The sequence below is a fragment of the Mytilus trossulus genome, chromosome 14, assembly GCF_036588685.1.
Source record: "Mytilus trossulus isolate FHL-02 chromosome 14, PNRI_Mtr1.1.1.hap1, whole genome shotgun sequence".
In the NCBI taxonomy this organism is placed as follows: Eukaryota; Metazoa; Mollusca; class Bivalvia; order Mytilida; family Mytilidae; genus Mytilus; species Mytilus trossulus.
Genome location: NC_086386.1, coordinates 59487855 through 59510891, shown reverse-complemented (window position 1 = coordinate 59510891; position 23037 = coordinate 59487855). Strand labels below are relative to the sequence as shown.

At 31.6% G+C, this 23037-nt stretch overlaps 1 protein-coding gene across 1 annotated transcript in view; it reads left to right on the top strand.

The window, feature by feature from the left end:
- The window catches only part of LOC134697930 (uncharacterized), an 84565-nt gene that overhangs the window by 28777 nt on the left and 32751 nt on the right, over positions 1-23037 (top strand). The gene's annotated exons all lie outside the window — the stretch shown is intronic.

The window sequence follows — 23037 nt, the reverse complement described above, 5'->3', positions numbered from 1 at the left end:
AGTGTTTAACATGTTTAATATTTTCGAACACGTTTGACAACAACGAATTATCTCAATATTTTATCAAGAATGCATATACATATGTTTTCATACAATAAATAGTATAATAGGTAAACAAGTTAATAGTTCAAGTTTTCCTACCATTGGAACTCTTCAATATAACTGAATTAAAAGTTCTTGGGATTTAATCTTAATCGGAACGTTGTTGGGTGACGCCTTTAAGTTGGCTTGTGACGTTCTCACATTGTTCGTAATTAAAATTTCTTGGGATTTAATCTTGATTGGAACGTTGTTTTGAAATACCATTCCATATCCTTTCTATGGAACCGCTGCCGTATGATAACAATAATCATATAATTACGGGTAAAGATATAGCATGAAGGAAATGTTCTAAACTATAACGACATTTGACTTTTATACTCTGTCAATTTGCTATATCACTAAGATAAATTTATATACTATAAAGACAACATAGAGCTACCTTTTTATACAATTCTTTAATTTAACTAAACTATTATGTGATATTGCTATGTCATAAAGATACATTTTACACTATAAAAATATAACATAAATATAACATGAAGCAACTAGTATATTATAACGATATATTTGTATACTATACAATCATCCCGATACAACATGTGGAACAATTTTGTCATACTATTATGTCATATAACTATCGTATCAAGATAAATGTTCATATCAAGCGTACAGTTCTTATATCACGAGGTGTCATCTATATACCGGTAGACTACTGTAAACCAACTTATTTTCGCGGATACTTTATTTCGCGTTTTACCCTTTCTTGACCACTTCGCGGCTATTTAATTTCGCGATTTTCTGATTTACTTTATGAAGTTTGATAAGGAAAGATCCAAGTTTTACATATTCGCGACAATTTATATTCGCGTTATTTTTCTACTCGCGAAAGTCGCGAAAATAAATCGCTCGCGAAAATAAGTTGGTTTACAGTATTTTATTACACTATAAAACCATTTCGTCATAACATAATACCATTTCACCATTTCAAAAGACTATTTCACCATATCATAATCCCATTTCATCATACCATAATACCATTTCACCATGCATATCATAAGGCCATTTTATCATATCATAATACCATTTCACCACATCACAAGACCATTTCATCATACCATTAGAACAATCTATAAGTAGTAGCGAAAATTCCCCGCGAAATTCATCCGCAACATCGATTGTAATGAGAAAAAAAGGCCGTGAAGAAAATTTTGTTGCGGCCATATGGAATCGCTTTCAAGATGAGTGAATTTATTGACTCTAATGTTGCATTTACCCTCAGCGATGCAGACTTGAAAAGACATGGTGTCGACAAGATACACAATGCAGTGCATCATAAACTATTCGGCTGGCTGAAAATTATTTATATATATATGAACGTCGTTGTTTGTTATAATTAAGGTTGCACTTTAACAGTTTAATATTAAAATATTCATTCATTCATATACGAAAAGGATATTACACAAGAATATCAGCGGCACCCCCTTTTGTCAGTATTTCATTCATCTTGAAAGCGATTTTATAAGGCCCGCAAAAAAAGATTTCCTTCATTTGATTTTTTCCCATTACAAGTTGCTGATGAATTTTGCAGGAAATTTCATCGTTATTTTTAGATTTTTCTTATTGTATAATGAAATGGTCTTATGATATGATGAAATGGTATTATGATATGATAAAATGGCCTTATGATATGCATGGTGAAATGGTGTTATGGTATGATGAAATGATATGGGATATTGTGAAATAGTTTTATGATATGGTGAAATGGTATCATGGTATGACGAAATGGTATACTGGTATATAGATGACACCTCGTGATATAAGAAATGTTAGCTTGATATTAAAATATGTCTTTATAAGATAGTCGTATGCCATAATAGTATGACAAAATTGTTCCATGTTGTATCGAGATGATTGCATGTATAGTATACAAATGTATCGTTATAATAATTGTTGGTGACAAAATAGTATGAACAAGTTGGTTCATGTTATATTAAGATATCTTTATAGTATAAAATGTATCTTTATGACATAACAAAATCCAAAATAGTATAGTTAAATGACAAATCAGCATGAAAATGAAGCTCCATGTTATATCAAAATATTTTCATACTATAAAGTATTATCTTCATAACAAAGAAAAATGACAGAATAGTATGAAAAGGTAGCTCCATGTTGTATCAAAGTGTCTTTATAGTACTAAGTATACTAATTTCTCTAAGTGATATAGCAAATTGACAGAGTATTATAGTCAAATGTCGTCATATTATAGAACATTTGATTCATATATCTTTACCCGTAATGATATGGTTATTGTTATCATCAGGCAGCTGTGGCGTTCAATACCTTTCGATAGGTTCACCCCGTCTATATTAAAAAATAGGCTTGAGATAGTTAGAGTAACGGATGTATCGACAAATGTCTGTTCAATACGACCAAAATGTTAGTGATTATGGCATTCGGTTATGGAAAAGATATTTAGATGATTCAATAGTATTTTTAAAGAGATCAGGGGAGGATTTATATCAATTTCAAGATCTAATCATCTACATTCGTCTATTGAATTCACCATGGACAACAGTGACACTCGATTACCCTTTTTAAATGAAAAAAACAGTTGAAAAGAAATCAAAAAAAGAAAAGAAGTTCAAATGAGGATGGCACCCACCCGAGAAACAAGGATAAGGACAATGAAAACTACCAGCTACTGCACTGTCCCGAAAAAAAAGAATGTTCTAATCGGTATCTGTAAACTTAGTCCCTTATCAACAGAGTCTTGTATTGAGTAATGACCTGCTTCAACACTTGTTTTTTCTTTAAAAAAATCTTTATCGTGTGTCTATACGATATAGCTGTTAATAAAGAAAATAAGTATTAGAAATATATGATTGATTTTGTTATGGATACACATGAACTAGTTAGCTGCATAGTTTGATGACAATCCAAGTTAATTTGAAAAAGTTTGATGACAATCCAAGTTAATTTGAAAAAGTTATTAAAAAAATTAAAGTGTACTAGCTCTATTTTGTCCGAATTGCAAATCCTAGCTTTGTTTACCGAGATGACTTTAATTCTTAAATTTTACAGCAATACAACAAAAAAGTAAATGAAATGGGATTCAGTAAGCTTGATATATATCTAAGATAGCTGCATAGTTTGATGACAATCCAAGTTGATTTAAAAAAGTTATTAAAAAAATTAAAGTGTACTATCTCTATTTTTGTCCAGATTGCAAATCCAAACTTTTTTTTTACTGAGATGACTTTAATTCTTAAATTTTACAGCAATACAACAAAAAAGTAAATGAAATGGGATTCAGTAAGCTTGATATATATCCAAGTTAGCTGCATAGTTTGATGACAATCCAAGTTAATTTGAAAAAGTTATTAAAAAAATTAAAGATGCCTATCTGAATTTGTATAATAATTTTTATTTTTACCTATTGTAAATTTTTTTTTTTTATTTCACAGCCAGTAATCAAACTACCTAATAAGCTTGAATTTTGTAAGATCAATATTTAATTTAGTTAATTAGATGGGCTTCTTTATACCAGTCAAAACTAAATTTGAAGGTCAAGACTAGTCGAGACAGGTCGAGACTGGTTCAGACTGGTCGAGATTGGTTCAGACTGAGTCGAGACAGGTCGAGCCTTAGTCAAGACCATTTCAGACTAATTAAGTAAAGTCAAGACCTAGTCGAGTACACTTAAGTACAGTTGAGTCCAGTCGAGACAATGTCGAGGCTAGTCGAGTAAAATGTGTGCTCGATTTTACTGGTCGAGCACAAAAACTGGTCAATTCAGACTCTGAGCAGTTTGTAGTGATGGCGTTGTCAGTTTATTTTCGATTCATGAGTTCGACTGCCTCTCTGGTATCTTTCGTCCCTCTTTTATACACGATATTAATGCTGATGCATTTCAAAATATCTGGTGGATGCAGGTACGCTAATAGTTGAAATTTGTAGTTATATTCATTAAATTGCCAAAATCTTCACACGTACTTCGGATCGAGATTATTTCTGTAATTTACTGACGACAGCTTTTTGTTTGTATGGTATTGTATAGTTTCTTTATCATTGTTTATGACTTACACTTTACATTGACAACAAAAGAACACTGTATTCCTGTATTAATAATTGAATGAATTCAAAGTGAGATTTGAAAAGTCCGCTTTGAGTTTAGATTAAATAATTAAAAACAAAACCAAAGAACTGTGAAAATTTGGGGTATAATGGAAAACTAAGTTATTTCATACATAATTTATTTTCGAATATTTCTTATTTAACTGATTTAAATATATACAACACTGTGACAAAGGAATTATGTGGATTAGTTAATTCAAGCATAATATTAATATGTCTTTTCAACTGTTTGCTACCGCTGTAGCGTAATTGGTATACAAGCTGACAAAAGAAAGACAAGTCTCTAGATTGAATATTACAATGCTCATTGTTTTCTGATGTTTATCTTGTCATTTTATCATTATTTGTTTTGGTATTTTTCAGGTTTTTGTTTCGTCTTCCTTACACACATTTAAAAAGTTATCATTGATATCTGAAAACTAGTACAGTAACTTTCAGAATACGATACTTTCAATATAACGACAATTTTAAAGACATTGAATTATAAATCTAATATTTGTTTAAGATTCATTTGAATGCATATATATTCATGCATCAGAACTTTTCACTGATTTCTTTCTCGCCTTGCTGGATTCAACTACCGAAAGATATGTTTGCTGTTTAATATAGACATATATATCAAAATATAATATGGTAATTCAAAACTTCTTTTGATCTCCAATGTTGATACTAAATACACACTGTTGGTCTTTTTATCAGTCTTTTAATTTGTGAAAATATGTACTGCATATTCTGTGTAGGACTGCTTAAAACAAAAAGTCAGGATGTTAAATTCTACATAATAAAGTTTGATTGTCTATTTGGCTGTAATAAAATTAACGGTACCAATTTTCTTGCACCATATGCGCATTTCGACAATACATGTCTCTTCAGTGATGCTCGTGGCCAAGATATTTGAAATCCAAAGCTTATATAAAAGATGAAGAGCTATAATCCAAAAAGTCCAAAAAGTATAGCCAAATCGGTGAAAGGAATCAGAGCTTTGCATGATGAAAATACATTCCTTAATTTATAATAATTTCTAATATTTTGTAACAGCAAATTTTAATAACACAAAAAATCCGTATTTTCATGCCAGTACCGAAGTACTGTACTGTACAGGATAAGTGAATACTATTTTGGTCGGTTCCTGAATCAGTTACATGCATCTGATGCCCGTAGTAAGGTGTATGTCACTCTCTCTGTATGATATACTAATTTAAACATTGCATTACCGCGCAGAAGCATACACCCACTCGTGGTTCATTTCCGGCCCGTTTTTTGCCCCTACAGTACTTATATTTCTCCATTCACACTGTTCGACATACCATATCGAACCTTTCTAGTATTAAAATTATATGCTTGGTTTCTCCATGAATACGCATGCATATTTTCTGACTGAAAATTATGCATGCATAACTGAAGCATCAACCAACATTATTTACCTTACAAGAAGACAGCAGTGTGCCATAGAACGTTAGAAATCGAAACATTTATATTGATCTATATTGGTGGCAAGATTTTTGTCTGTTTTGTTTAAATTATGCGCTTTTGGGAAATACTGCATGTTTTGTTCGCAAGCTTACTTATTTTAATTGTAATTTGTTTTGGTCTAATTTATGTGTGTTAGGATATAATTATATATTGGGTCTATTGAGAGAGTTATATAACAACACTCTCACACACATACTCTCTTCGATGTCACCATGTGGTCTATAAAAATACGCGAGGTATGAATATGTGCATACAACAGTTTGTACAGGGTATTACGCTCTCTGAATTGCTGTTGTTTTGAAAGATTACTTGAATAAAAATAAAACTGTTTTAAAACAAAATTATTTTATCTTATTTTAGACGGTAACAAAACAACAGATGTTTATGTCAAAGAAATGTCTAAATTAAGTGACGTTATTTAATTAACCACTTGATTTTATTTTTATTTTTGCACAATGGTCTTATTTAGATTTATTGGTTTTGAAGTTTGCTATATGTTAGGTCGGAAAAATTCAATTACAAAAATACCAAACTCCGAGGAAAATTCAATCGGAATGTACCGAATCAAATAGCAAAAGTAATGACAAAACACATCAAACGAATGGACAACAGGCATTTTCAAATGTTTTATAGCGCTAAACCTATCAGTGGTATTTTACAGTCGCAACAAGTTCCGTTATATTTACAACGATGCGTGAAAAAACAGACATATTAGATAAAATAGCCAAAATATGGGTACAGCAGTCATCAATGTGTAACTATCTCAAAACAAACAATCATTTACCAAAAAAAACCCATACTAATGCATTTATCAAAGTAAAAAAAAACATTCATTGCTTCGCGTGTCTGATGTTAAAAAATTGTTAACGTCGCTATGCGACATAGGACGAAATTGTGTCGTTCAATGTTTATTCAAAACAATTGCAATTACTCATTGAGGATGGTGGTATACAGGGTTAAACAAATCAAAAGTTATGTTTGAATTAATTTTAGAAATATACCGATACTTAAAATTGTCCAGAAGTTCTTCAGAATTGTTAAGAATCCACATATGGTTAATACCACTACGCGAGTAAATAATGTTGTCGTTGGTCGTTCAAAGTATTTTCAAATTTATAATACAACAATAACATAATGACATATAATAGAACAATAACATAATGACGGGATCTTTTAAAGTGCAGAGTCACGCAAAAAGAACCAAAGAAACACAAAATGTCGCATATACAAAAAAAACACCAGCAAACATGAGATATAACAAATTAACGGAATAATAAGTACCGAGCCACGCCAAAAAAACCCGCAAAAAGCAAACCCAACAGTAAATGTTATATCAATAATAGAATAAAGACAAATGACATAACAATATAACACAATGTTAAGATGATAAACAACACCAGTACGCAGAATCTATACACCAAGACCATCATGTATTATTTGTGAAATTGATACGGACTATTTATCAAAAAGGTATGGGTGCCTTCCGATGAACTTTTTAAGAAAAAGGACGAGCCATTCTTTGACAAACACCTGGTTCATCAACTTCCTGCTCAGACACTGGTGACGTTTTATATAGTCTGGGTAGGAGCTGCAAGCTCTTTAATATCGAATAAGTTGTAAAATGTATATCTCATATGCAGGTGAAATTGGTAAGTTTCTACTAAGGTGGGGGAAATTGATATTTTCAAAATATATATCGTCTTGTTTGTCATTAATTATGGTACTGCGATGATTGTGTATATCAAAATCGAGATTTAAGTGGTTTCTTTAATTTCTTGATCTGGGGGATATATTAATGGAACCAAATCAGAAAAGTTCGGATTGTTTATGGAAAGAACATCATCAATATGTCTTAAAGTTAAATAAAATATTTTTTTTGTTTTTTATCTTTTTGTTTTTGACAAATATTTAAAGGAAGTCCGATTCATATGATTAAAATCAGAAGAGGTCGACAAGGAGAGGCGCACAGGTCGTTCCAAGAGGAATGTCGACGCTTTGTTAAAAAAAGTCAACCTCCAAATTTAACAAATATGTTGTCGATAAAAAAATCCAGCATATTGATCACTTGTTCTTCTGTGTAGTATGGTTTACCCTTTTGTTCACTATTAACAAAACATGCATTATGATATCCCAAAGTTATAAATTTATAGCGTATTCTTACTAATAGTTTCACCGGTCCTGTTTGAAAGCATGACAAAAATCATTTGCAAGTCGTAGTTTGTCAAAATAACGGAACTATAAACAAATGTCACACAATTGGGATGTTAAAATGACTATAACACTAGGTCTAAACTTGCATTTTCAGTACCATTGTTATCAGAAATATGGCATTTTTTTTGTTTTTTTCTTTGATAGCAATAGTCTGTTGATTACTAGCTTTAGATGTCGTCAGTTTTTATGTACCTTTTTGAAATTTTGAAATTGACTTGTACATGTTGCAGTTCGATGTGTTTTTTAAAAGAAGTTTTTTTCAATGAAATATTTGAAATAGAATAGAATGTTTGGGTAGTGTTTGAAAATATGTGTCTTTTAAGCTTTGAGAGACATTGAGATAAAAAAAAAAACTATTCATTTTGTTGTATTCTGAAGGGGTTTTAAATGTGTAAATACTGTCTTCTGTTAAAGCATGACGACTATAAACACAGACTCTATATATAACATATACCTATGACTATATTTCCGATTCATTTTCAATACATTATAAGTTTATATTTCCTGTCAATCCATTTGTTTTTTTTCCATATGATGTTAATACAGGTTCTAAACGGAGATGGATTTTTATCTAATGATTGTATTTGTTTCATCTTTTACTATAAGAGAAGGTGTTGGAATTGGTATATGCAGTCGAACTAAAAGGTATTTGATTATAATGTGTGTGTGTCTTAAACTTGAGATAAAGGTCTATATAAAGATATAAAAAAACAAATATTAGCCTGCTCAAAAATATTAATAAACAACCAACGCCCCAACAATTTGAACCGCCAACGGTGCATGTGTAATGTCGGGTGTATATGGAAGAGGTTGGTGTTTTTATTAAATGGACCATGACGCTTTGCAATTATTTGTTGTTAATACAAATTGGTTGTGTGCTCCAAACATATTGTTATATGAACTTTGGACTTTGATCATGTTGTTACATCTTAATTACATTGGATTTTTTAGATTAAAAAAGATTACCGTAAACATCATTATGATTATCATTTTTTCACGTCGGACCATTTATAATTCTTTATGACATATTTTAGAATTTCTGTATAGACCATTCAAATGTTCCCGTAAATACTCCAAGACAGATATTTATACATAAAATTATGGATAAATTATATAGACATTATAAGACTATAATGGCTATTTCTTTGCCTGGAAATATAAAGGAACTCCATCTACACGCATTGTTTATCTCAACCTCATTATATTAGCAAACAACGTTAATAACTAAATTTTGTTTAGAAACTAACGGCTGCGTATGTTGTTTTTTGGTTCTTATTATTAATTTACTATGAATTCATTGTTCGTTTTCATCGGTCACAACCGTGTTGTCTCTGATGTTTTTAACCTATATCATGATTTTTTTTAATGAACACATTATGCATTCTTTGTCTATCTGAAAAACAACTTTGAACAGTATTATCAACACAGCATCACCATTTTGTAAATCAGATGTCATGTAAAAAAGCGCAAATGTTCGCCTATGACAAGCATACACATAACTTTCCATTACAAAGGTGCAAATGTTCTATGAAAAATTCTAATAGTCCCGTACTTATGTATTGACAATGTTTCAGAAATTTTAAATGTTCATGATGAAAACCAGTAATTAACATAGCTACCTGTATAAATAAGTACATAATAGAATGTGCATATTTTTGTTTCTATAATTAGAACTAAAAAATAAAAGAACTTTATATATTACAAACATAAATTGAAATGTATATTTTAAAAATTATTTTCAGTATCAAGTCAAATGATGAAGAGTTTTTCTATTTGACGTATTATTGTTGTGACAACTATGAGCACAAAGACAGTGGATGTAAAGGTTAGAAAACAAAAACAAAACCATCATATATTGTACAGATAAAATATTTTATGCATATGTCTTGTATGTGACTTTTAAAAGCATTTAAAAAAAATAGCATATGGTAGAATTGCCACTTTATCTATAAAACAAAATGAAGTATATGTTAACTTTGCTGCCCAAATCAGTGAGTCTAAATTATCTTTGTAAATATTTATCTTGTGGATTAACTATTTTAATACAGCATGCAGAGTTATTTGCGATTGTTGTTGAATGTGTATAACATTCATGATTTTTTTTAATTATTTCTCCTTTTACGTATGAACAGAGTCATAATGTTATAAATATTTCCTATCTAGAAGATGATTTAACCATTGTCACTATTCACGTCATTGCTATTTAGAATATGGTTCATTAATTTGTATAAACACTTTTATATTTTGTGAATTACATCGAAAAACAAGATACAATATAGTAGAAACATATCCTACGAAAGCGAGGCTTGAGGACCGTTTGAATTGGTTCTGGCGATACTCAGCATGGGTGCTCGTTTCCAAGACTTTTCGTATACACTGATGCATTAGGTTGATAGTTTCCAACCTGTAGAATGCATTACGAACATAAATTTAAAAAAGTCATTTCTACCTTTTTTCCTAAAAATAACTTTCTGTGTAAGTGTTATTCCGTCTGGTAGCTTGTGTGCGTATTAACTACGTTGCATACCGGTTGGATATGGGAGGGATTTGTTCCAAAACTGCACAACGCATTAGCCAGAGGGTTCATTTCACAACAAGTTGGTTCGTTTACCCATTGTCGACTTTCATAGACATGCTATAATGATGAAAGACGTCATCACCACTTTTGCTATTTGATTGGGGACTTTTCGTTTAGATTTTTTCTCGGAGCTCGTTTTTTTTTGTAATTTTACTTTTTTTACTATAGATAAATCTAGATATAACAATGTGTTGTCATGAAGGTAATAAAATAAGATTTATTTATGACAAAATTAGTTCACTATGTCATGGTAATGTGGTTTAAATCATTATGATATTAAGCAAATTTGAGACAAGGGAGAGAGAGAGACAAACGGAAAAGCCAAACCCATAAGACTACACAATTAACAATTCGATATACGACAAAGAATCGCATGCATTAAAATTGTAATAGTTTCCAGCACGAAAAACTACTAAACAAACGTAGTCGAATGTCTAACTTACAAATTTAAAACATAAAATACAGCTTCATTTGTAATGTTGTATTTCATTACTGAAAAACACTAGATACCTACCATGTAATAAGATATTAAATTATATGTAATTATACAGTCTGTGATCCGTATCACTACCTGGCCGTTGATTCATAATCAAACCAATGTTTAGCTAGTGCGGTTTCCTTTTTTACCGTCCTTTTTTATGGCGTATAAAATTATAATCCTGGTACTTTTGATAACTATTTATGTACATGAAACATGCATGCATGGTAGTCCATCAGCTAGTTCTCAAAAAGCTCTACACTGTAGTTAAGGAGTTTGTGTTACACCCCAGGGCACGGCATTTTTGTTTGGATATGATAAAATTCAAGGTGATATGCTAAAAAAAGTGTCCAAAAGAGGTTTAAAAACATCCCTTTCAATGGTACCCTCATTTAGTAATTAACACTAAGTAATTTTTATATTTAATTTGTTTTATATAAAGCGATGAAAAAAAAATGTATAGATTTAAAAAACCAACATAGATATTAAACTATCATATTTTAAGTTACAATGAAGATTTTTTGTTAAAAACATGATAATAAACATTACAAACAATCCAATGTTTTTGGTTAAAATTAAGGCATATTTTCTCATAACAAAGAAATTCGTTATACATTACTCGTATTTGTGAATTAAACTTTAGAATTAATCAGTATGCAATGTTTAAACTCTTTGTAGTATTCATATATCGTTTTAAATATGAATTATTCAATAAAACATTTGTACGTGCAAATACTCTTGAAATCCCGGGAATCATCACATCTTCGGTTTAGTCTACAATATATTCATACCTGAGTTCACACACAATCACTATAAGCTTATCAATTTGCAACTAAAATCAAACATTAAATTGTCGATTTATGTTGTTTTTGTGAGACAAATTAATTAAAAAGTGAATGTGTAACAACATATTTATGACAACATGACAAAATAAGGTTAATTCTTTGCGTTCTGAAAAGGTTGCACTCTATTCATATTAATAAAGGTGTGCTCTGTAACTTCGTACTTTTTATGGACTTTTTTTTTTACCCTTTTTGGATTTGAGCGTCACTGATGAGTCTTTTGTAGACGAAACGCGCGTCTGGCGTAAATAAGAAAAATCCTGAGTTACATTTTGTGTTTTAGCTATTTGGTGATTAAGTTGAAATTATTACGTTAATCAACCGAACAACACCGCTTTGAACGAAGGTCAAATAGTCAGTTTGGGAATTTGTTCAGACTTTTGAATTGCTTTAGCACACCATTTTGTCGATTTGACATACTATCTGGTTACTATTTATTTGCTTTTTGTAATGTACACATTGTAGTGTTTTTTATTATTTTTATTTCCTTCTTACTTGTATATCTTATTTTATAATAATACCAAGAACAAACCGACTGGGACGTCACCCGGGTTACCGAGGTCCCCTTTAACTGCACGAAACACTGTAGCATTTGATTTGTGTGTTCCGTGGAATATCCTCTGGGATACCCCTGATTTGAAGTTCAGCCAGAAGGTAATTATTACTTTAAAAATTCAGATACTTTTCATAAATTAAAGCCATGTTCCGTTAATGTTTTTGTCTGTTTGAAAACACCTACTACAAGTGAATAAACACCTATCATTTCTTCTTGTAAACACAAAAAAAGGAGAAAAAGGAGCACGTTTAAGACATGTAATATGTTAATCACGACTCCCGATTTCACCAGTAACTTAACAAGAAAAACGTTTTATACTAAATCTTTCGAACCTCTGGACTGCTCCACGGACAATGCAGTGTACGGAATCGAAGGTACTTTGTGTGGACTACTTTATGTTGGTTAAACTCGACAAACTTTAGACGGGTGCCGCATGTGGAGCAGGATCTGCTTACCCTTCCGGAGCACCTGAGATCACCCCTAGTTTTTGGTGGGGTTCGTGTTGTTTATTCTTTAGTTTTCTATGTTGTGTCATGTGTACTATTGTTTTTCTGTTTGTCTTTTTCTAAATCTAAATCAATCTAAATGTTCATATAAACCCACTATGAAAGCTATATTATTCTTCAGCTATCTAAAAATCAATGTTATTGTACAAAAACTTTCATATTTAAAAAAATCACAGGGGACATAATGCGAAACTAAACTTCTAACTGTGTATTGCTACCTTACGTACAAGGATGAACCAACACCGGTCTGATAACAAAGCTCCGCAATTCAGGGTTCTTTATAACTATTTTAATCAACTGGACCATGATCCTTCGTTATCTATGAAAGTACGCATCATCGAGAAAATGTATCACCACACAAATAGTCCTGTACTTAGTACTCCTTTCCGAAAAGATAGAGAAAATTTCTTGGCAAGGGAGTTAGGGACTGCAATGCCATATGGTTGCAATGATAATGTCAAAGATGTAGGAAATTTGTCAAGTCCAGCCTGCAGTGATGTTAATGTAATGAATTTATTTAATACCACCTTACGAAACCACCGTAGTCATGGACAAAAACGTTACCATCGAAGCTGGAAGCTTTGATGACCTTCTTTTTTCATCTACATCATCCGTAAGGGTTACATTACATTAGAACTATTCTTTTTTCACTGCCGGTTAATTTTCTAAAGTGTTTGAGAGATTATGCACTTGACAAACCAATACATTTTTTCCAATATACAGACTTGTCAGTATAATTTGTGATGTAGCTCATTTCCGTCTCTTTAAACCAGTAAGATCGGAACCTTTACATGAGGAAAAGAGGAAATTGATGCAATCAACATCAGCAACGTTCTACATCACAAGGAGGTAACATCTAAAATTCCTATTTATTTTCAAAATCAGTCTGTTTCTATTGTATCCTACAGTTACACCAAAACCATTGCACCAAAAATATTTAACTATAAACAAGCATTACAGGTCTTTGATTTAAAACAATACCTTAAAAAACCTCTGACATGTGACTGTTCCCACTCGCCTTACAATTACAGCCTCTCTTGCCATGTTATTACTGGGGATCTAAACATAATTCAACATGAAAATCTCCGTAAGGTGATTTCTCGTGGTCCTAAGTTTAGAGAACCCCAACACATCAATTAGGACCATAATTTCAAAATAATTATTGATTCCATTGAGGACTACGCCAGAGCATGGGCTAAGCGAGAAGAAATTCAACTGGACACTTTGTCAGAATGGGTCAAAACAATCAGGTCTCTGATAAAACGTCGCATTCATAAGTTGAAAAACTGTGTGAATGATCGGCCTAAGTCCAGTTTCAGTGACAAATAGGCTGTAAAATGTCTATCATCTCTTCAAGATAAGTATGTTGTTGTTCCTGCGGACAAAGTTTCAAATAATATTGTCTTTGAATGTAAATCGTATATCTACGAGTGTCTTGTAAAAGAATTAGCACTCAGGTAATCCCACATACAAAAACATATCATTTGAAAAGGATGAGCTTTTGGCGAATCATAAGTCCGTCATGGCTTCATTGAACATTGCATTGAACAACAAATCGGAGGACTTACCTTGTGTGAATTGGATACCTAAACTTCACAAAATTCCGTACAAACAACGGTACATTGCCGACTCATCTGCATGTTCTACTAAAGAATTGTCCATTAGATTGACCAAAATTATGTCAGCAGTTAAAGAGGTTCTTCAGATATACTGTGAAACTATTTACTCGCGTAGTGGTATTAACCATATGTGGATTCTTAAAAACTCTAAAGAACTTCTGGATAATTTTAAATCTCGATCTTTTTCCTGAAATGGGTTCCATTAAAACTTTTGATTTTACAACCATTCCACATGTGAAGTTGAAAAAACCGTCTAAAATAAATAATCCACAATGCTTTTCATCATAAAAATGGTATCATACGCTATACATGTATCACTTTGGGATACCATAAGGCATATTTTGTAAATTAAGAACAAAAGAGTAAAACATACTACACAGAGGAACAAGTGATCAGTATGCTGGAGTTTCTTATTGACAACATATTTGTTGAATTTGGAGGTAGACTTTTTCAACAAATCGTCGGCATTTCTATGGGAACGAACTGTGCGCCTCTCCTTGCCGACCTCTTCTTATTTTCATATGAATCGGAGATCCTTCAGACACTTGTCAAAACAAGAAGATCAAAGAAGCTAGGTAATTTAATTTCACTTTCAGATATATTGATGATGTTCTTTCCATTAACAATCCTAACTTTTCTGATTTGATTCCATAAATATACCCATTAGAACTTGAAATTAAAGAGACTACATACACGGCTTTCTCCGCCTCATTTTAAGACTTATACCTCGAATTTGACATACACAGTCATCTCAGAACCAGAATCTATGACAAACGAGACGATTTTAATTTTGAAATTATCAATTTCCTGCACCTTAGTAGTAATATACCAACTCCACCTGCATATGGAATATACGTTTCCCGACTAAGTCGGTATTCAAGAGCTTGTAGCTCCTTTTCAGTCACCAGTGTCTGAGCAGAAAGTTGATGAACCAGGGTACGTCAAAGAACGTCTCGTCCTTTTCCTGTGCTTATGTAAAACATCATACTTTTAACGACAAAATTATTTCATTTCTTAATATTACTTTTACTTATGGATCTTGACATACTTTAAATGACACAACTATTTTATTCAATAAAACTACTTTTTTTGTTAAGTCTGTTTTTTATGATATACATTTGACGTGGACCTGTACTTATGTATCCCGTCCTACTTTGAACCACACACTTATTATATTTATTATGATTACTTTAACTGTTAAGTCTGTTTTTTTTATATCTACTTTACGTGACTCTGCACTAATGTGTGCCGTCATACTTTGAACGACAAAACTATTTTATGTCTACCTGTATGAATTTCAAACGCGTAATTTTACACAAGTTCTAAAAAACTTCCATCCTTTACGGGTAGACTTTACATAGATAAATAAAGTCGTATAAAATGAGTATGTTAAATTTGATATATGCCTTTTTGTGCTTCTTCGTTACATTTGTTGTTTTTACAGTGATTAAGATGATAACACAATATTGACTGCTGTACCCCTATTTTTGACATTTTTACTCTTTGAGTATGTTTGTTTTGTTCATGCATCTTTGACAATGTGATGGAATTTGATGCAGCTGTCATACAAGTGAGAGGTTTAGCTAGTTATAAAACCAGGTTCAATTCATCATTTTCTACATTAGAAAATGTCTGTACCAAGTCAGGAATATGACAGTTGTTATCATTCGTTTGATGTGTTTCACTTTTGATTTTTGCCTTTTGATTTTGGACTTTCCTTTTTGAATTTTCTTTGAAGTTCAGTTTTATTGAGTTTTTACTTTTTGCTTCTTTATTCAATGAATTTGCTCTTATTTTATACATTTTGTTCATACTGTCAACTAATTGTTTTGCTTAGTTTGCATTCAGGTCTATATCTATGCATAAGTTGACACGGTGAACATGTTAGAGTATTTGCTCCATATTCAAAATCTGCCAAACTATTGAATCCTTACATAGAAATGGCGGAAATTGTATTGTTGTTTACAAGAGCAACAAGGGGAGGTAATTGGGATCTTCATTTGGCATGTCCTGAAAACATTTGACCATGTTTTGTTATTGCATATGATCGTTAAAACTCTTCTTGATACATGTCAGACCATTTGCGTCAGATGCAAAATCTGCCAAATACCCATCCTGATGCCCATGTATACATCTTTCATCTGGTGGTTTTTGTGTTCAAAGCTCTCATGGATTTTCTAGATCTCCAGTTGACCAAACAATCAAGCAAACAGAACAGAGATACCAAAAACAAGAGGTGGCATTGGTTTCAGTTTAAATACAGTAGTTTCTGTTAAACGTTGGTTTGTTAAATGCACATGCAAGTGCTTAAATATCGTCAAACCTCGAGAAATGGTTAATTCTGAAACATCCACACAAAATGAACTTAGGAAACTCAAATGCATGCAGCGAGATGAATTTAACGTTTTAAAGTTGGTCTAGACACTGCAAAGCTGACCAAATCCATTTGAAACATCTGAGCACTTATGTGTGTCCTCGGATACTGTTGCTTTTTCGAAATTAATGTTCGACCTTCTAAACGCGTATAAAAAGAGAAAGTTGGCATCAGACTATTTGATTACTAAACGGCTTATTCAGAAATCAACCGATATCTTCAAACCTATCAAATAAAATCACTGCTTACATTTTCAACAAAGGAAAAACAAGGTACGCAGTTGATGGCTGTTATGAAAAACAACACATTGAAAGTAGATAGAAATCTTTTTTTTGGTCGACTGCTTGTAAAAGCCGATACAAGACAGTTTGAATTAAATTATCTTCAATGGTCTCTTGCAAACGTTGAAGGTAAACCTGTAAAGACAAATAAATCTGCCATGGGTTGTCTTTTAGAAAAGGTTGTTGAACAAATGCAAGCCATTCCCGAGGAAAGTATGTAGATATTTGATGGCATGGCAGTCTTTCAATCCAGGTACTTGAATGAGCAAATCGTTACGATTATTTCTAGATATTCACAATTGTGTCAGGGTAATTGGAGAAATTGCTCTAGTTGAAATATTCGTGTTGGTATGGAGTAAACAATCCTATAAACAAAAGTAGGTCATGCATTCGACAAGGTTTATCCTGTATATATGGCTGTAAATATTCGAATGTTACTACCAAGATGGCCGCCATGGCTAAATATAGAACATAGGAGTAAAATATGCATTTTGGCTTATCTCTCTGCAACAAAAGCATTTAGAGAAAATTTGTTTATCAGGTCAAAATCTATCTGCCCTGAAGTTGTCAGATGAATCAGAGAATCCTTTGTTGGGTTGCTGTCCCTAAATTCTTAATTTAAAGGAAATTTTGCCTTGAATTTTATTATAGATAAAGATAAACTGTAAACAGCAAAAATGTTCAGCAAAGTAAGATCTACAAATAAGTCAACATAACCGAAATGGTCAGTTGACCCTTAAGGAGTAATTGTCCTTATAGTCAATATAACATTTTTTTGTAAATTGTTGTAATCTTTTACAAAATCTTCTCCTCTGAAATTACCAAGTCAAATTTAAGCAAATGTTACCAAAATTGTCCACATTCATCATTCGGGTATTTAGTTTTAAAAATCTGTTCGATGACCCCGCCCGCGAGCCAAGATGGCGGACATGGCTGAAAATAGTGCATAGGGTAAAATGCAGTTTTTGGCTCATGTCTCTCAAACCAAATAATTTAGAGCAAATCTGCTGTAGAAAAAAATGTTCATTAGGTCAAGATCTATATGTCCTAAAATGTTCAAACCAATGGGGCAACTTTTTGATGGGTTGCTGCCCATATATTCATATTCCTGTTTCTGTGTTTCTCAACACTGTTTTTGACTGTTGGCATGTTTGTGTGTGTGTCTATATAGGGCACAAGAAGCAATCGTAGGAAAAAAACGATTAAGTTCGATAGCTTCAGACGGTCTTATATATTTCCCCTACTAAAACCCTGCAAGGGAATCATAACCAAACAAATGTAATTCCAGTACCGTGCACTGTATCTAGCTCTTAATGATTTTCTTATGTAAATGGAGCGTGCCTGAATAAATAAGTAAGGTGTATCGGGCAAAATTGACAAGTAATGCACTGTTCACATTATAAAATATCATTTACATAATCTAATGATAATTCTCTGTTTTCATGTCGAAGATATCATTGTACGTCAGTTCATGTAAGCACACTCAGCTATGCCGGCTTCGATTTAAAGTCCCTTATCATTCTATATTCTACAGTATTACCTGTGTAATAATTGATTTATACTATTTAAGAGCGAGCTCATCATTTTACCACATTCCGAAAAATGTTCTGAGGCTTGTTTTTCAAACAAATCTATAGCTACGATTCAATTTCATTTTGTTTGTATATTAAAGTGATATATTCATATCCTTAGCGGTGTGTTTGTGACTGCTTGCATTTATAATAGTGCATATGTCTTTCTGACCTTATTTTGATAATGAACCCAATAACTTTAAGGGAATCATATATTAAATATTGGAAATCAACAGTTTGCAGAAAAAATCATTCAAATGATTTCAACTGGTTTATAAAAGTTTATTTTTCAGGTTGAACTGATATAATGCATATACAATTAGGTTTAGGTCAAGTTGAATGTTGTCTGAAAACTGAAATATAATAAAATGTCATTCAGTGTAACAACTTGATAATTTGAAATATCATTCGGAAGTCGAAATATATTCTTTATCTTTATTTAAAGAAAACTATAATATGATTAGACAAATAACTTGAAATTCAACGTGAAAAATTCCTTTCCAACAGTTTAAACAATTGTGCTGATAAGGATATATGGTACATTCAGGATGATAATACAATTCTAAAACTTGAAACATGATAATTAATAAAACTATTAAGAAAACATTGACAACGTTGCTTGGCAGGACGAAGGAGCACGAAATTCTATAATTACGCTGCGACCGAAAAAAAGGCAAATGTTTGCTTGAAAATGTATCGAAAAAAGAACCAACTAAACCCTTTTTGATAAATATTACGTGTCAAATTCACAAATACAACACTTTAAATGAAGGTCTCGAAGTGAGGATGCTCGATTATGACGTTGTATCTCATCTAGATCTTGATCACGTGCCATAGTGTTCTATATATTCTTTCGGCGTGCCTATGTAGTCATGCCTATCACTTAAATGGTGTTGTGCTGTTGTCATTTTTTAGTCTTATCTTTCATTTTTAATTGTGTGTATTGTCTTTTTCACGTAGCGTAAACCATATGTCGAGATTATGTTAACATTTCTTATACAATACATTGTTAACTTCTACGCTGATAACTATTTCCGAGCAATTATCAAAAGCTTCGTATATACTGTGAATTGTACTCAGTTGAAATAGTATGTGCACAAATTTATTTTTTAATGGATTAGTTTTTATTTTCGTTCCTTTAGCTTGCCCAAATGGCTTTACATCGTCCGGAGGATCACATTGTGTACCTTGCAGCAACCCTTCGTATGGATTTAGGTGTGCTGAAACTTGTACCTGTGGACCATTCGAAAGGTTAATACAACAATTTGTTTAAGTTAGACTGCTCTAAATATCAATTTATAATTACCATATATAGTAGTCCTACTAAACAAAAAACATTTTAATTGACATAGTAGATGATAATCATAATTTGTCAATTATTCACTACTAGACGTACATTTAGTTAAAATATATACATCAACAAATGATATAGCGAGTGTTCGGAACAGAAATATTTGTTAATCAAACTACTTTGATATACAAACATACAATGGCCATTATGTTGTTACCAATAATCAAAGTAAATGTTTCAATCATTTAGAATAACTGTTTTTTTAACCCGATTAGAAGATTGCTAAAATGTAGAGTGGAAATCATTTAAAAGCACCAGTAATGTAATAGCATTAGATAACATAATAATAATGATCTGAAATACAGAATGTTCAGTTAACTCAATGATGTTTAAGTTAGTTAGCAATTTTAGTTTACATAACTGTGCTGTTTTTCCAACGTTTACGAATTGAAACCACACTTAATTGAAAAGATTTAAAATTTTGAAAACGAAATGGTTACTAGTATTCACGTAGCTATCAGTGAAATAAAATTGTTAGATACATTATAAAACTGTTAACAAATTGTTTTTGCTATTATACGCGTTCAACTTGACTTAAATTATTATACAATATACTATTCAATTTAATCTGGTACTAAATTTCATTTTTAATTAAGTGGGCTCATATATGTCATCCATCACATTCAAATTGGAACTTAATGTTTTTTGCTATTGATTTTCAATTTTGTAGTTATATCGAAACATTAGGCAAACATATATGAAATTGGAGTGTACAATCAAGAAACAAAAAATGCGTGTAATACATATTATTGTATCACAAGAGCTAAATCTCACAACGAAACATTTGGAAAGGTAATTTCCGTTAGTTAACTGTTAACAAAATAAAAGATTTGGTTATTCAATAGCAGTGCTATTGTGAAAAACCACCATTAATTGATGATATAGTGAGGATTGAAATTAAAATGAATAAATGATAATTAAATGTATGTTTAATGCACGTTTATAATCAAGGTGTGACAATATACTTGGCTGTTCTCCGTTGAAATCAGATACCAACACCATACACATGCATGAACTTGGTAAGTATTTCTTTCTATACATCTCTCAAAACATAAATTATTCCTTGTGTAATGTCCGAAATACTATTATAGAGATAGAAAGATGTGGTATGATTGCCAATGAGACATCAATTTGTAATGAATACATGATTTCATTGATATTTATACATATATAGTATAGCATACAAACCCTTACACCGAGTTTACATTCACTTGTTGCAATTTATAGTACAAATCTTAAATGTTACAACTGTAAAACTGTTATAATTAAATTTTTACACGATTTATCCCTTTCCTGACATGCGGATTATTTTTACCTAATCAACGTGTCTATCGTTTGATCTCAGTTCTTCATTAGTCAAAATTCGATTGTGACGTCGAATTTTCTTGCTTTCCTCTAAATTGCCTATTGTGACGGCACGAATAAAAGGCAAACATGTCTGATGACGTCACATAGAAAAAACACATCTTTTTGCAGATCATTTGAAAAAAAAATATTGAATTTGTCTACATATTGTTTAAAAATCATTAGAGAAACAGATTCCACCACCAAATCTCGTTTAATACGATTATTCACTCTCGACAATTAAATTTTGAATATGTTAATATCTCTAGTGAATAACTATCGTATCTCACTAGATGCAGTGAAGTAATCTTTATATCAGTGTAGGCATATTATTTTTGTTTAGTGGAAGGTTACTATATAAAAAAGATAAATTCACATCAGAAATTGAAAATCATTCTTTTTTCCACAAGATAGACTTTATAAGAAGTACCCATGGTTGAAATTCAAAGATGTGTACACTGCGCATATTCAGTCATTATAGCAAATGTGTTATATATTTCATGTTAAACAAGTATCATATGTATAATAACAATCATTCGAATCTAACTCACCTGTTCAAGGCTAAAAACAATTTTAAGGGGATCAATTTTAAATCAAACTTTATAGATTTTGATAACATAGATAATTGTTGTTCATGAGGCTCGAAACAATCCATTTTGAATAGTGTTCTAACTTAAAACCAAGGAAAACCTTTTTAGTGACTGCATTTATTTATGTAGTCCGATATCATTTTAATAGAAAATATCTAAAGAATTTAAAGGAGTAGGTCCGGTAAAGGCCGATTTTGGCCTAAAATTTCAGGTTCATCCGACGAAAGATTCTGGACACTTTTCAAACACTTAAGTATCTATGTAAGTTGATTCAATTAGTTTATATGAAAGATTTTAACTGATCTACTCATTTACAACGCTCTGATTCTAGCTTAAATATGACAAATCTAGCAAATATGCCAATAAATGTTACTTTTCCGATAATTTTTGTCAAAAATGAAAGTGGTCGCATCCGTGTTCATACTGAATATTTATATATGTTATGTATTATCATCAAAATCAACTTACATTTCAATATAATGAATGAACACAAATGCGGCCACTTTCATTTAAGATTAATGAAGCTAGTACTTGATATACGTGCATTGTATTGTTGAAACCCGTCCATATTTATGTAGCAGAAGCCTTCTACTTTCCAATAAATAACTAAAAGTTTACATTTTTAATAATTTTGTAATACTCCTATATTTTGGGGCCAAAAACAGGTATTACTTGACACACTCCTTTAACATTTACATTTTCTAACATATGATTTCGTTCTATTTGAAGTATTGTGTTCAACTGCTAAGTGGTCACATTATGTTTGTGTGATGACTTGCTGTAATAGTTGATAATGTCATTAAACTTTCAACTTAATACAATCACATGTAGCATACATGTATATGCATGTTGCTAATGATTGGTTTATTTTAAACTTTATTAATCTATATAAAATTTCAGGAAGCACTGACACGTTGGATGAGTTTGTGTGGCAAACAACTGTATGCAATGCAACACACGGTAATGTTAAGAGATTACTCTTATGGGACGAGCTCTGACGTCCGGCTGTTTTGCCAGACAAGCTTGGGCCGTGGGACGTTAGAGGTCGTCCCATATAATACAGTGGATATTTGCCCGTCCAAAA